Below are 13,111 nucleotides of genomic sequence, written 5' to 3'. Positions count from 1 at the left end.
TTGACATTTTGCTAGGAATTGCCTTCTTAATGGTGGAAACGATAAAAAGTATACTCGTGGAGATTTTAAAGTCCGCAATATAGTTAATCGTCTAGGAGTTAAAAAGATGTCCGTAAATGGGGTTTTGCTTGACTTGGTTGTAGACACAGGATCGGATGTGTCAATCTTCTCGGAAAGCACTGCGAAACAGTTGTCGAACATCGAAGTGTATAGGAACGAATCTACGTTAACTGGTCTAGGCAAAAAAGAAACAAAACCGGTAGGCGCCTTTGTGGCCGATGTTGTTGTTGACGATCTGCATACAACTCAGAAATTTATCAATGTGCCTGATGAGGCAATTGAGTGGGATGCCTTAATTGGATTCGACTTCGTTGAAACGTTCACCGTCACATACGCCTATGGGGAATACACATTTTCGAAGGGCGACGCCGTTGGAGACACAAATAAGGAATGCAATACAGGCTCATACAACGTCTTTGAGGTTGCCAGTGTATACGAAGCACCAACAATCTATCAAAAATCAGTTCGTGAATTAATAGAAAGCATAGAAGAGCAGCCGAAACAAACCCAGATTGAATGCCCAGTTAAACTTCAAATTATTCCGGATGCAACAACAATGAAGTCGTTTCACCAGTCGCCATCACGATTGTCTGCCTGCGAGGCAGAAGCAGTCGAAAATCAAGTAGACGAATGGCTGACCCAAGGGATAGTACGAAAATCAACATCGAGTGTGGCTAGTTGGGTAGTTGTTGTTCAAAAGAAAGATGGTACACCCGGAAAAAGTATGCAGCACGTGGATCATCTGAGCTGCTATCCACAATCAATTTATAATATATCAACGGAGGTATCGGCACGCATCAAAAAGGCGCAAAGTATTGATAACCACATTAAGGCTGTGGTAACTATTCTCAATCAACAGTCGTACGAGAATTACAAGATCAAAGGCGGTGTACTGTACAAAGCAAATGATTTAATCGTGGTGCCAAAACAGATGGAGAACGAAATAATTCGAGAAGCGCACGAAATTGGCCATTTTGCTACCCGCAAGACAATGCATGCGATTTGTCAGCAGTATTGGATCCCACATTTAATTTTATTGATAACTGTATCCGTTGTATAATTCACAGCAAAAAACTTGGCAAGCAAGAAGGTCATGTGCATTTAATTGATAAATTGACACCCCGTTGCATACTCTACATATCGACCATTTGGGGCCGATGGATGCCACATCTAAGTCGTACAAATATATCCTTGCCATGGTAGACAGATTTGCGAAATTTGTGTGGCTCTTTTCCACGAAGTCAACAGGCCACGATGAAGTCATAAAAAAGCTGACAGAATGGTCTCACATATTTGGTTTCCCGAAACGTATTATAAGTGACCGAGGTTCTGCCTTTTTGTAGAACGCATTTTCAGAATTTGTCGCCGAGAATAAAGTCGAACACATCCTTACAACCACTGGAGTTGCTCGAGGCAACGGGCAAATAGAACGCGTGAATCGATCCATACTGGCCGTCATATCGAAGCTGTCTGCAGAAGAGTCGAGCAAATAGTACAAATATGTCCCACAGGTTCAAAAGGCTCTTAACTCGCAGGTCCACGCATCTACGAAATTTTTACCATTCGAGCTGATGTTTGGAACGAAAACGTGTGCACAAGCAGGAGATCGAGTATTATGTCTAATCAACGAAGAATTCATCAATAACTTTAATGCTGAGTTTGAGTTTGCGTGACGAAGCCAAGAAGAATATCTTAGAAGCACAGATGACTTACAAACGCAACTTTGTCAAAGGACGCAAGCAGGATCATGGGTACTTGTTGGGTGATCTCGTCGCAATCAAGCGAACCCAATTTGTCGCAGGACGGAAGTTGGCCAGTTGTTTTCTTGGCCCTTATGAGGTAACTAAGATAAAGAGAAACGGCCGCTATGATGTACGCAAAGCTGCCCAAGTGGAAGGACCAAATCAGACGAGCACAAGTTCCGACAATATGAAGCTGTGGAGGTATGTTGTTGACAATGACAATCCGGAATCATCTGGGACAGATGATGATGATCAGGAGGGCCGAATGTGAAGAGGTGTTGTCCAGATCAGAGTGGTTATGCCCGTCCCTGGTAATTGAGAGAGCGTCTACAAGAACATTGAGAGAGCGATTTGGAGCGAGAGTCGACAGTAGTCAGTTGCAGTTGAGAGTTGAAAGTCGTCAGTTGTCAGTCGAAAGTTGTCGCGAAGCTCAATTAAGTTGTTCTCAGTTGTATTTCACAAAACTAATGTATTGTAACCTAACCACTCAGAATAGTCTATAATACTTTAGTTAATAAACATAATCAACATAATAAACTTTACATTTATACTGACTTTAGTAAGGCTTTCGATACGTTTGATCATTCTATGCTGTTTTTTTCCGCAAAACTATTGGCTTGGTTAAAGTCGTATCTTATTGGCAGAACCCAAAAGGTGTCTTTTCGTTCGTCGATATCTAAAACTGTTCGAGTTACGTCAGGTGTACCCCAAGGCAGTCATCTGGGCCCACTATTATTTACATTGTTTATAAATGATTTGCCTTTGGCCTTGGCTCATTCACGCGTGCTCATGTTTGCGGATGACGTCAAGATTTGTTATTCCTATAATGATCCTTCTTTCCAACAGTACTTGCAATCAGATCTCGATGCGTTCTGTGATTGGTGCCACGTTAATAAATTACACCTTAATGCCTCTAAGTGTTCTTTTTTATGACTTTCAGTCGTTTGTCTCCACTCCTAGCTCATTACTCTATTAAGTCTGTTCTGTTAGATTGTGTTCCATCATTCAAAGACTTAGGCGTTATGTTTGACCCTAAACTTTCATTTAATGTTCATATTTCTTCAATTGTCAATAGAGCATGCAGTCTTCTAGGCTTCATTAAACGTTGGGCCAAAGAATTTGATGATCCCTTTGTAACAAAGGTTTTATATACTTCGTTAGTTCGCCCTACTCTAGAATATTGCTCGCCAGTGTGGAACCCGCAATATGATGTTCACCAGCATAGTATTGAATCGGTTCCGATCGTTCCTATGGGAGCTATATGATATAGTCACCCGATCTTTATCAAATTCGACACAGTCATTAACAGATATATTAAATTAAGAAATGTTTAATTTGAAAACAATCACGTTAAAAGTAACGAAGTAATTTACAAAAGTCACTGTTTTCGCCCGATCGTTCCTATGGGAGCTATATGATATAGTCATCCGATCTTGATCAAACTTGGCACAGTCATTAACAGATATACTAAACTAACAAATGTTTAATTTGAAAGTAATCGCGTTAAAAGTAACGAAGTTATTAACAAAAGTCACTGTTTTCGACCGATCGTTCCTATGGGAGCTATATGATATAGTCACCCGATCTTGATCAAAATAACGAAGTTATTGAGAAAAGTCACTGTTCGTGACTTTGGAGTTTGTATGGGAGCTATATGATATAGTGGTCCGATCCGGCTGAATCCGAGATATACAACGCCTGCAGTATATACAAGCCTACGTGCAAAATTTCAGCTCTGTAGCTCTTACGGTCTAGGAGGAGTTTGCGTTGATCCAGACGGACGGACGGATGGACGGACATGGCTAGTTGAACTCGTCTCGTCGTGCTGATCAAGAATATATATACTTTGTTTGCTCGAAGATGCTTCGTTCTATGCGTTGCACACTTCTGACCAAAATTAATATACCCTTTTTGCAAGGGTATAAAAAGAAAAAAATATGTAAATGCACCAAATACTAATCACGAAAAAGAAAAAACTGTTTAAACTGATTAATTTGGCGAATTATGGAAATAAAACACAAGGGAGTCAAGCGAACAACACCAGCGAAAGTGTAAACAAACTAAGCACAATTAAAATTTGAGAAAAAACAATAAATATTAATAAAACTCAGGAGCTATGCAAAAACACGACCGTCACGTCAGAGAGCAGAAAGCTTTTTTTTTACTATCTGTCTTTAGCTTAAGCTTTTTCGTCGACTGCTGTGTTAGTTGACGTAAATAAATAAAGAAATATATATTCCAAATAATTCGTGAACGAAAATCTATCAAACTTTGCACACGTGTTAAGCAATTTTTTGGCGCACACAACTTAGCAAAGCATTACCTGACTTTACAGAGCTGCCACAAAGCCAGGGATGCACGAAAAATATTTTTAAAAATGATTTTATAATGGTTAGGCATTTCTCTAATGGAACTAACAAAAATGAAGCAAGTAAGTCGACTCGTCGACTTGGGTATACCATACACCTGGTGAAACAAATATTTCAAATTTCGAAGACCAAATGTATGTCTATTAAATTGTTTTTACATGTCTTATACTATGTGCTATCTCGCTCACTCTACAAACACACGAGCACTCTAGCACCGCTACTAGCCAACGTCCAATTTTGGCCTTGTGGACCGCGTAGTAAAATACGTTCATACGCATATTTTACATGTTTCTAGTCCGATTTCAATAAAATTTGATAGTTTGGTAGAAATAGATAAGATAAATTAGTCTGCCAAATTTGAATGCGATAGTCAAAAAACTAAAGGAGGAAATCGTTTTTTTCTAAATTATGGAGGCGGAAGTGGGCGTGGCAAAATGTGAAAATATCTAAATTCTCTGCGCATACTATGCCAGTATACATACTAAATTTGGTGACTTTAGCTTTGTTAGTTTTTGATAAAATCAGTTTTGTTTAATTTGCGGGGGCGGAAGTGGGCGTGGCAAAATGTTTAAATAGCCAATATCTGCGCGTCTATTAAGCTAGTCTACATACTAAATTTGATGTCGGTAGCTATCATAGTTTTTAAGGAAATCACTTTTATGTAAATTCCGGGGGCGGAAGGGGGCGTGGCAAAAGTTTAAACAATTAGTTTCTGCGCGCTAACTAACCGAGCATATAAACCAAATTTGATGTCTCTAGCTATTATACTTTTTAAGAAAAACAGTTTTGTGTGATTCCAGGGGCGTAAGGGGGCGTGGCAAAAAGTTTGAACAGTTAATTTCTGCGCACTAACTAATCGGGTATACAAACTAAATTTGATGTCTCTAGCTGTCATACTTTTTAAGAAAAACAGTTTTATGTGATTCCTGGGGGCGTAAGGGGGCGTGGCCGAAATTCCAATTAATGCTGAACATGTGCATACTACACGAGTATACATACCAAATTTGGTGGCTCTAGCTCTTATAGTCTCCGAGATCTGCGTGTTCATACAGACGGACGGACGGACAGACGGACATGGCTAGATCGACTCGGCTGTTGATCCTGATCAAGAATATATATACTTTATAGGGTCGGAGAAGCTTCCTTCTGCCTGTTACATACATTTTGGCGACTTTAATATACCATTTCACCCTATGGGTGTATGGTATAAAAATATAACAAAATAATTTTAGACTTTATGCCGGTATGTGCACTGTCTTTTTATCTCCGAAACCGAATAGAACTTTATCAACTTTAACGAGCTTAGGTTTCTTCAAACGATTATAAATTGTTTCGCTTAGGATATTATATTTGCTACCACTATCAGGCAAGGCTATACACTTTTTATTGTTGATTGATACTTCTTTACTCATAAACATACGATCAGCTTTTTGTTTGGACAGTCTTTTGCTATGGGGCCAAAATTATTGCAACCAAAACAATTTCATCCTTTACTCTTATTGTCACATTTCTCAGAAGTTGTCACAGTGGTTCCGCCCATGAGCTAAAATTCGAAAAGATCATCACAAAATATTGTAAAAAATTACCACTATTTATCTCATAAATGTCCATTCTTAACTAGTGCAAACTAGTTTTTGCTGAAAATCTAACGGTTCTTTTTAAAAATAGAACCAAAAGCTTAAATACGTGTTCATATTTTACGCACAGCTGCACGCCTAACAGCATTAATCTGTAGCAAAGTGAACTTGCCATTTGTGTGGTAAACGATTGAGTGCTCCCAAAATTATTATTTAAAATAGATTTTCAAATTAAAGGTATATACTTTTTGCTAAAAAATAATAGATTTGAATTATTTTTGGTAACTTCAGCATAATTATTGTTTAAAGAAACCTATATATCTGGACAGTGTTTTTGCATGTTTTTCATGGTTACTTAAACTTTTAGTTGTGTTTCCCTATTTACCCCTAAAAGTTTTCGATTTCACATTATTTATCTGTGTTTAAAGTGTTAAAGTAACAAACCGAAATTCGTCGATGTATTTGAAATCTTTAATATACTAACTTTCAATCAAGGTTAAATTTGCCCAATGAAGCCTCTGTGTCATCTTGTTATTGTGTTGCTGTGTTTTGTTACATCTATTGTGTTTGCCTACAATTTTTATGATCATTTTATTTATGTTGTTTAAATAACTCTAGTTATTTTTTAATTTATGTTCATAATTTTTTATTTTGGAAGGCAATAAGAACTGTGTGATTACATGCCTGTATGTATTTCATTCATGGCTTACAAAAATAGTACTAAACCCGAAAAACAACAAGTAATCAATTCTGTGCAACTTGAAATTGAAAGGGACGGCTACGAAGCTGACTTAAGCCAATTAATGAAATCAATTGGTTACATATGCAATAAGCTCGAAGCGTTTTGGACTTCTTACAACCGCAAAAAATCATCTGGTCTCCAATATTAATGCGATTGGTTGAATAAAAATGTGTCAATTTTAGTAAATTCATCTAAGCAAACGTCGGTAAGTGCTCAACGTGGCCGTCCTAGACTCAGTTTTTCAGAATCTTCAGCGAGAACAATAGCTTAGCTGAACGAGATCGATTAATCTGTTATTTCTGCTTTACGGAATGATAATCAAACGCAAAATTTATTGCCAGCAGATCCTATCGAAGTAATTTCGCTTTTCATGGAGACCGGCATGTCAAAAAGCCAGTGTTTGCTGATAAGGGACTTCGTTAATAACAAAATATCCTTTGGTTTTTTTTTAAGTTATCAAAGTATAGCCACTGCGAAAAAAAGAGATATCCGAATAATATTTCTGTGGACGAATCTCACGCCGAAGTCAAGTTCAAAATCTTTTAGACAACACAGCATCGAGCATACTGGAACTTTAAGCTGATGTTGTCAAAACAGCCTAGAGGGTTCGGTTAATAATTTTATATTAATTGGAAAGTGGGGATTTGATGGAAGTACAGACCATAGCGAATATAAGGAAAAGTTTTCCATTAAAGGCATAGAAGAAAGCTTATTTGTTAACTCAAATAAGAGATACATCTCTGTAACTCATTCCAACAGTTGAACAAAAAATTTTTTTGAAAAAACCCAGTTTAAATGAAGTAAGTAAGTCGACTCGCCGACTTGGGTATACCATACACCAGGTGAAACAAATATTTTAAATTTCGAAAACCAAATGTATGTATGTCTATTAAATTGTTTTTACATGCTTCATACTATGTGCTATCTCGCTCACTCTGCAAACACACGAGCACTCTAGCACGCCGCCACTAACCAACGGGCAATTTGGCCTTGTGGACTGCTTAGTAAAATACGTTCATACGCATATTTTGCATGTTTCTAGTCCGATTTCAATAAAATTAGTAGTTTGGTAGAAATAGATAAGATTAATTAGTCTGCCGAATTTGGTTGCGATAGTCAAAAAACTACAGGAGGAAATCGGTTTTTTTTTGTTAGTTTTTGATAAAATCTGTTTTGTTTAATTTGCGGGAACGGAAGTGGGCGTGGCAAAATTTTGAAATAGCCAATATCTGCGCGTCTATTAAGCTAGTCTGCATACGAAATTTAATGTCGGCAGCTGTCATAGTTTTTAAGAAAATCAGTTTTATGTAAATTGCAAAAGTTGGCGTTGCAAAAATTTTAAAGAATTAGATTCTGCGCGCTAACTAAACGAGTATATAAACCAAATTTGATGTCTCTAGTTGTTATATTTTTTAAGAAAAATAGTTTTTTGTGATTCCTGGGGGCGTGGCCAAAATTCCAATTAACTCTATACATTTACATACTACACGAGTATACATACCAAATTTGGTGGCTCTAGCTCTTATAGCCTCCGAGATCTGCTGGTTCAAACAGAGGGGCGGACGGACGGACGGACGGACAGACGGACATGGCTAGTTCGCTAGGCTGTTGATCCTGATCAAGAATATATATACTTTATAGGGTCGGAGAAGCTTCCTTGTGCCTGTTACATACATTTTGGCGACTGTATTATACCATTTCACCCTATGGGTGTATATATGGGGTGATGAATAACTTGGCCGTTTGCTTAAACAAAATCGCTTTACAGAATTTGGTCTTTCGCCGTTTCATGCAAACATACTTTTTTTTTAATACTTTTTGCATATATCTTATAATTCTGTCATTAAAATGTGGCAAGCTAGAAAAAATTAACAAAAACAAAAAGTCCTGTAAAGAAAAATCAAAATTCAAAAGGATTTTCGTGAAAAACTGGGTTTAATTCAGACAAGCCCAGAGATGGAGGTAGAGGCTTATTGAAGGACGGAAATAACATTTTTTTCAAATCCAAATCCAATAGCAATAAATGATATTCTAATCTATCGTAGTGCCACTATACTTCAAGCTCTATTATTGGGGGATTAAAATAATGCCGACTAATTTAACGCATATGCCTTCGATACTGCCAAGAATCTCATCAAAGACCTTCCGTGGTACTATACGCCAGCTACAGTGCATCAAGTTCTTATTCATTGATCTGCAATATTAGAACACGCAATTGTATCAATTTGGAGAGCTTTCGGAGAAAGCTGCAGAATCCAATAATAACAAATTATTAAAATGTAGACTAAATCACCGCAAGAAAATGTCTCGCGTCATTACAAACACAGATATAACACATTCATTACTTTTACGGTCCGACCCATTTATAACCGGTAAGAGAAATGTTCCAAAAAAAAGATAACTCAAAGTTATTTGACTCTGTGTATAGCTTATTAGGGGAAACGTTATAAATATTTTTAAAAATAATTATAAGTTTTGCTTGAATTTCATAGCTCTAAATTTTTTATCTTTTTTGTTCAATTTATTTATTTGGTAATTTTTTTGGCACTAAATTTAAATATTTTTTGTAAGCCTTGGTGAAAATTTCAACATCCTACCACCACTACATGTATTTTTGGCCGCGGCTCCATATAAGCGGATCCACTGTGCAGTCATAGCATTTTACGTCACTTTCTTTGTTTTCGTATTTCATTAAATTTTTTTTTATACCCTTGCAAAAAGGGTATATTAATTTTGGTCAGAAGTGTGCAACGCATAGAACGAAGCATCTCCGACCATACAAAGTATATATATTCTTGATCAGCACGACGAGACGAGTTCAAATAGCCATGTCCGTCCGTCCGTCCGTCCGTCTGGATCAGCGCAAACTCCTCCTAGACCGTAAGAGCTACAGAGCTGAAATTTTGCACGTAGGCTTGTATATACTGCAGGCGTTGTATATCTCGGATTCAGCCGGATCGGACCACTATATCATATAGCTCCCATACAAACCCCAAAGTCACGAACAGTGACTTTTCTCAATAACTTCGTTATTTTCTATGCTTTTATCGTGAAACTAAATATTAGAGAGTTTACTACGCCTATAAGCGACTATGCCAAATTTGATCAAGATCGGGTGACTATATCATATAGCTCCCATACAAACGGCCAAGTCACGAACAGTGACTTTCTCAATAACTTCGTTATTTTCTGAGCTATTGTCGTGAAACTTAATATTAGAGAGTTTACTACGCCTATAAGCGACTATGCCAAATTTGATCAAGATCGGGTGACTATATCATATAGCTCCCATACAAACGGCCAAGTCACGAACAGTGACTTTCTCAATACCTTCGTTATTTTCTGAGCTATTGTCGTGAAACTTAATATTAGAGAGTTTACTACGCCTATAAGCGACTATGCCAAATTTAATCAAGATCGGGTGACTATATCATATAGCTCCCATAGGAACGATTGGTCGAAAACAGTGACTTTTGTAAATAACTTCGTTACTTTTAACGCGATTGCTTTTAAATTAAACATTTCTTAATTTAATATATATGTTAATGACTGTGCCGAATTTGATAAAGATCGGGTGACTATATCATATAGCTCCCATAGGAAAGATCGGTGGAAAACAGTGACTTTGATCAATATCTTCGTTATTTCCTATGATTGTAGGCCTCTCTTTCGCAAGCATAAGGCTTTTTTAGATAAAACGTTCTTCCACATTGATGGCTAATAGGTAAGGATAGAGTTACCAAAAAAGTTGCAAGGGTATACAAACTTTGACGCGGTCGAAGTTAGCCCCGGCCCTCTGGTTTTTTTTTTTTTGATTTGAACGTTTTTGAATACTTGACATTTCCCGCAGTTTTTCAAAACATTTTATTTTCTCTTTAAACTCTTTTAGGTTATTAGCATTGTGCAATATTGCTTTGTTCATACTCAAGTCATTAATTCCGTCAATCTTATGCAGTATAAGAGCACTATTCTCTATATTATCCCGTGATGCCAATCTCTTTCAATTTCGAGAAAAATTCTTGAACACTTTCACCTTTCTTTATTTTCCGTTCTGATAATTGCTTTGCCGCTTTTTCGTCATTTGCCGCCAATTTTTCCTCGTTTTATGCTAATTCTTTTTCGTTTTCGCGTCGTTTTTTTGTCGTTTGATTCCACTCTCGCGTCGTTTTGAGTATGTTTGTCCTTTTCTTACTCACTGATGTTACTTTGTATATTGAATCATGCCTTCTTTGTAGGTTGTGTCATGCCTTCTTTGTTGGTTGAGTAATGCCTTCTTTGTAGGTCGAGTTTGTTTTATTTAATATATTTATTTGTAGTATTTTAGTTTATTTAATGCAAAACTATTTATTTGATTATTTTAATTAAGTTTCTTCTTTTCTTCTTTTTGCCGTGTCGTCTTTTCGTATTTCATCTTTTATGCAACCGCACTCGCTCGTCTTTTCGGTTCGACTGCCACGTCTTTCGCTCAATTCGCCTCGCTCAGCAGAGTTGCCAGACTCAATCCCACACAAATTATAATTTCTAACATATTCCTGATCCACAAGGACGGTGATTCAGCCTATCTCACCCTAATCAACATAAATCATCTTATAAATTGGATCCTACCAACGGCAACCCCCGCCAGGAACCAGTAGACGGACCCAACATCATAATTGGGGCCCAACCGGAATTGGATTACCCTCTAAGAACTCACACCCTACAAACATGTACGTGACTGTTTGGAAAAAATAGAGACAAAAACAGATATAAAATGAGAAACCAAAACAAACAACCGCGTCAGAAGTAACGAAGTTATTGACAAAAGTCACTGTTTTCGATCGATCGTTGCTATATTCATTTCACACGCATTGATGATATAATAGTTCCTGATAGCTTAAGAGAGGAATTTAAAAAAGTAATACTAAACAGGATCGGCGCATTTTCGACCACTAACGAGGCATTGGCATTTAACACTTCAGTCATTGCCACAATTCACACAATAGACAACCAAGAAGTGTACTCCAAGCTTTACCCATATCATATGGGTGTAGCCGATTTTGTTAATAGCGAAATCTCTCAGCTGTTGAAAGACGGCATTATAAGACCATCTCGGTCTGTGAACAACAGTCCTGCATTGGTTGTTGTCAAAAAAAGCTTTGACTTAAATGGTAACAAAACAAACGTCTCGTCATTGACTTTCGAAAGTTAAACGAGCGGACCATTGCCGGTATCCAATGCCAAGCATTCCAATGATTCTAGCGAATCAGGAGTACCCCGAGCCAAAGAGTCTCTATACACTAAGATTGTTTTTGGGCCTTATTACAGGGTGTTTATTAAGGATTTTGCATTAATCGCGAGACCCTTAACCGACTGAAAGGCGAAAATGGAAAAGTAAGCAAGCACACGTTCAAAAAGTTCCCAATTGACCCAACGACACGCCTTTGACTGCTTAAGAAACATTCTGGCATGTACCCGAACTTTCAAAAACCTTTCGACCTCACAATTATTATTTCGCCAATAATAATGATATCCCGATTATTAAAGCAAAGTGAGTCACTTTACGCCACCAATGAAAGGGATCGTGTGGGCTCTTGGAAAATTACAGAACTACCTATATGGAACCAGAGAGTAGCATATTTTCACAGACCACCAACCGCTCACATTTTCTGTTTAAAAAAAAAAAAACAAATGCGAGAATTAAAAAGTGAGTGGCATTTATTAAAGACCGTAACGCTCAAATTCATTACAAGCCAGGGAAAGATGGTGGCAGATGCCTTGCTTGACCTACACACTCGAAAAAAAGGGACAAGCCTGTTAATCTTTTTAGGAACCAAATAATCCTAGAAGAGACGGCTACAAGTTGCATAGGAGACGAATTCTATTCGGCAGCAAAACTCGCATGTGATACAATTCACAGACAAGAACGATATCCTTGAATACTTAACGCTTGTAGAGAACCGTGATGTTGTAAATGCATTCCATTACGATCTTCCTACTTTAGCCGCTTTTTTAACATGAATTAGTGTCACTTTTCCCCACAACAAAGTCTTGGCATTGCAAAAATATGATGACTGATATGACCAACAAAGATGCTCAAATTTAGATAGTTAATACCGAACATAATCGCGCACATAGAGCGGCGCAAGAAAATATCAAGCAATTACTTTGGGAGTATTACTTCCCAAAAATGGCCAAATTAACCAATGAAATCGTCTTAAATTACAAAGTCTGCACTACAGCTAAGTACGACCGTCACCCAAAAAAAAAAAAAAACAAGAATATGGGGAAACGCCCATTCCGTCTTATTCCGGCGAATATGACACCAGGCCCGGGCCTGTTACGAATGACCCTAAGTAAAGTTAATGTTACAGCCTCTACACACTCCGACCTAAGAGCATAGGCGTATTACATATATAAACATAAATTAAACTAAAGAAATAGAAAATATTAAGTGTAAAAAAAAAATAGGTTTCATATAAAAAGAAAACAGAATGAATAAAATAAAGATGATTACAACTAATTACGAGCGAGGAAGGACAAGATCGCAGTTGTTATACCCGGAAGCGATGTTTCAGAACCGATAACGTGCCAAAGTCTGTTGTAGTCACTACATAGTATACGAAAAGGTTCTTGCAGAGAAAA

The 13,111-nt window shown here is 37.4% G+C and overlaps 1 long non-coding RNA gene across 1 annotated transcript in view; it reads left to right on the top strand.

Annotated features, from left to right (window-relative positions):
- The first annotated feature begins 10,983 nt into the window (after positions 1–10,983).
- The window catches only part of LOC137578729 (uncharacterized), a 228,077-nt gene continuing 225,949 nt past the window's right edge, over positions 10,984–13,111 (top strand). The window contains exon 1 of the long non-coding RNA XR_011032759.1: positions 10,984–11,196. This is a non-coding gene — a long non-coding RNA (uncharacterized lncRNA). The remainder of the gene's footprint in view (positions 11,197–13,111) is intronic.

This window comes from Drosophila tropicalis, unplaced genomic scaffold, assembly GCF_018151085.1.
Source record: "Drosophila tropicalis isolate 14030-0801.00 unplaced genomic scaffold, ASM1815108v1 contig_675, whole genome shotgun sequence".
Taxonomy (NCBI): domain Eukaryota; kingdom Metazoa; phylum Arthropoda; class Insecta; order Diptera; family Drosophilidae; genus Drosophila; species Drosophila tropicalis.
Note: the sequence above shows the minus strand (reverse complement) of the source record. Positions and strands in the feature narration are given on the sequence as shown.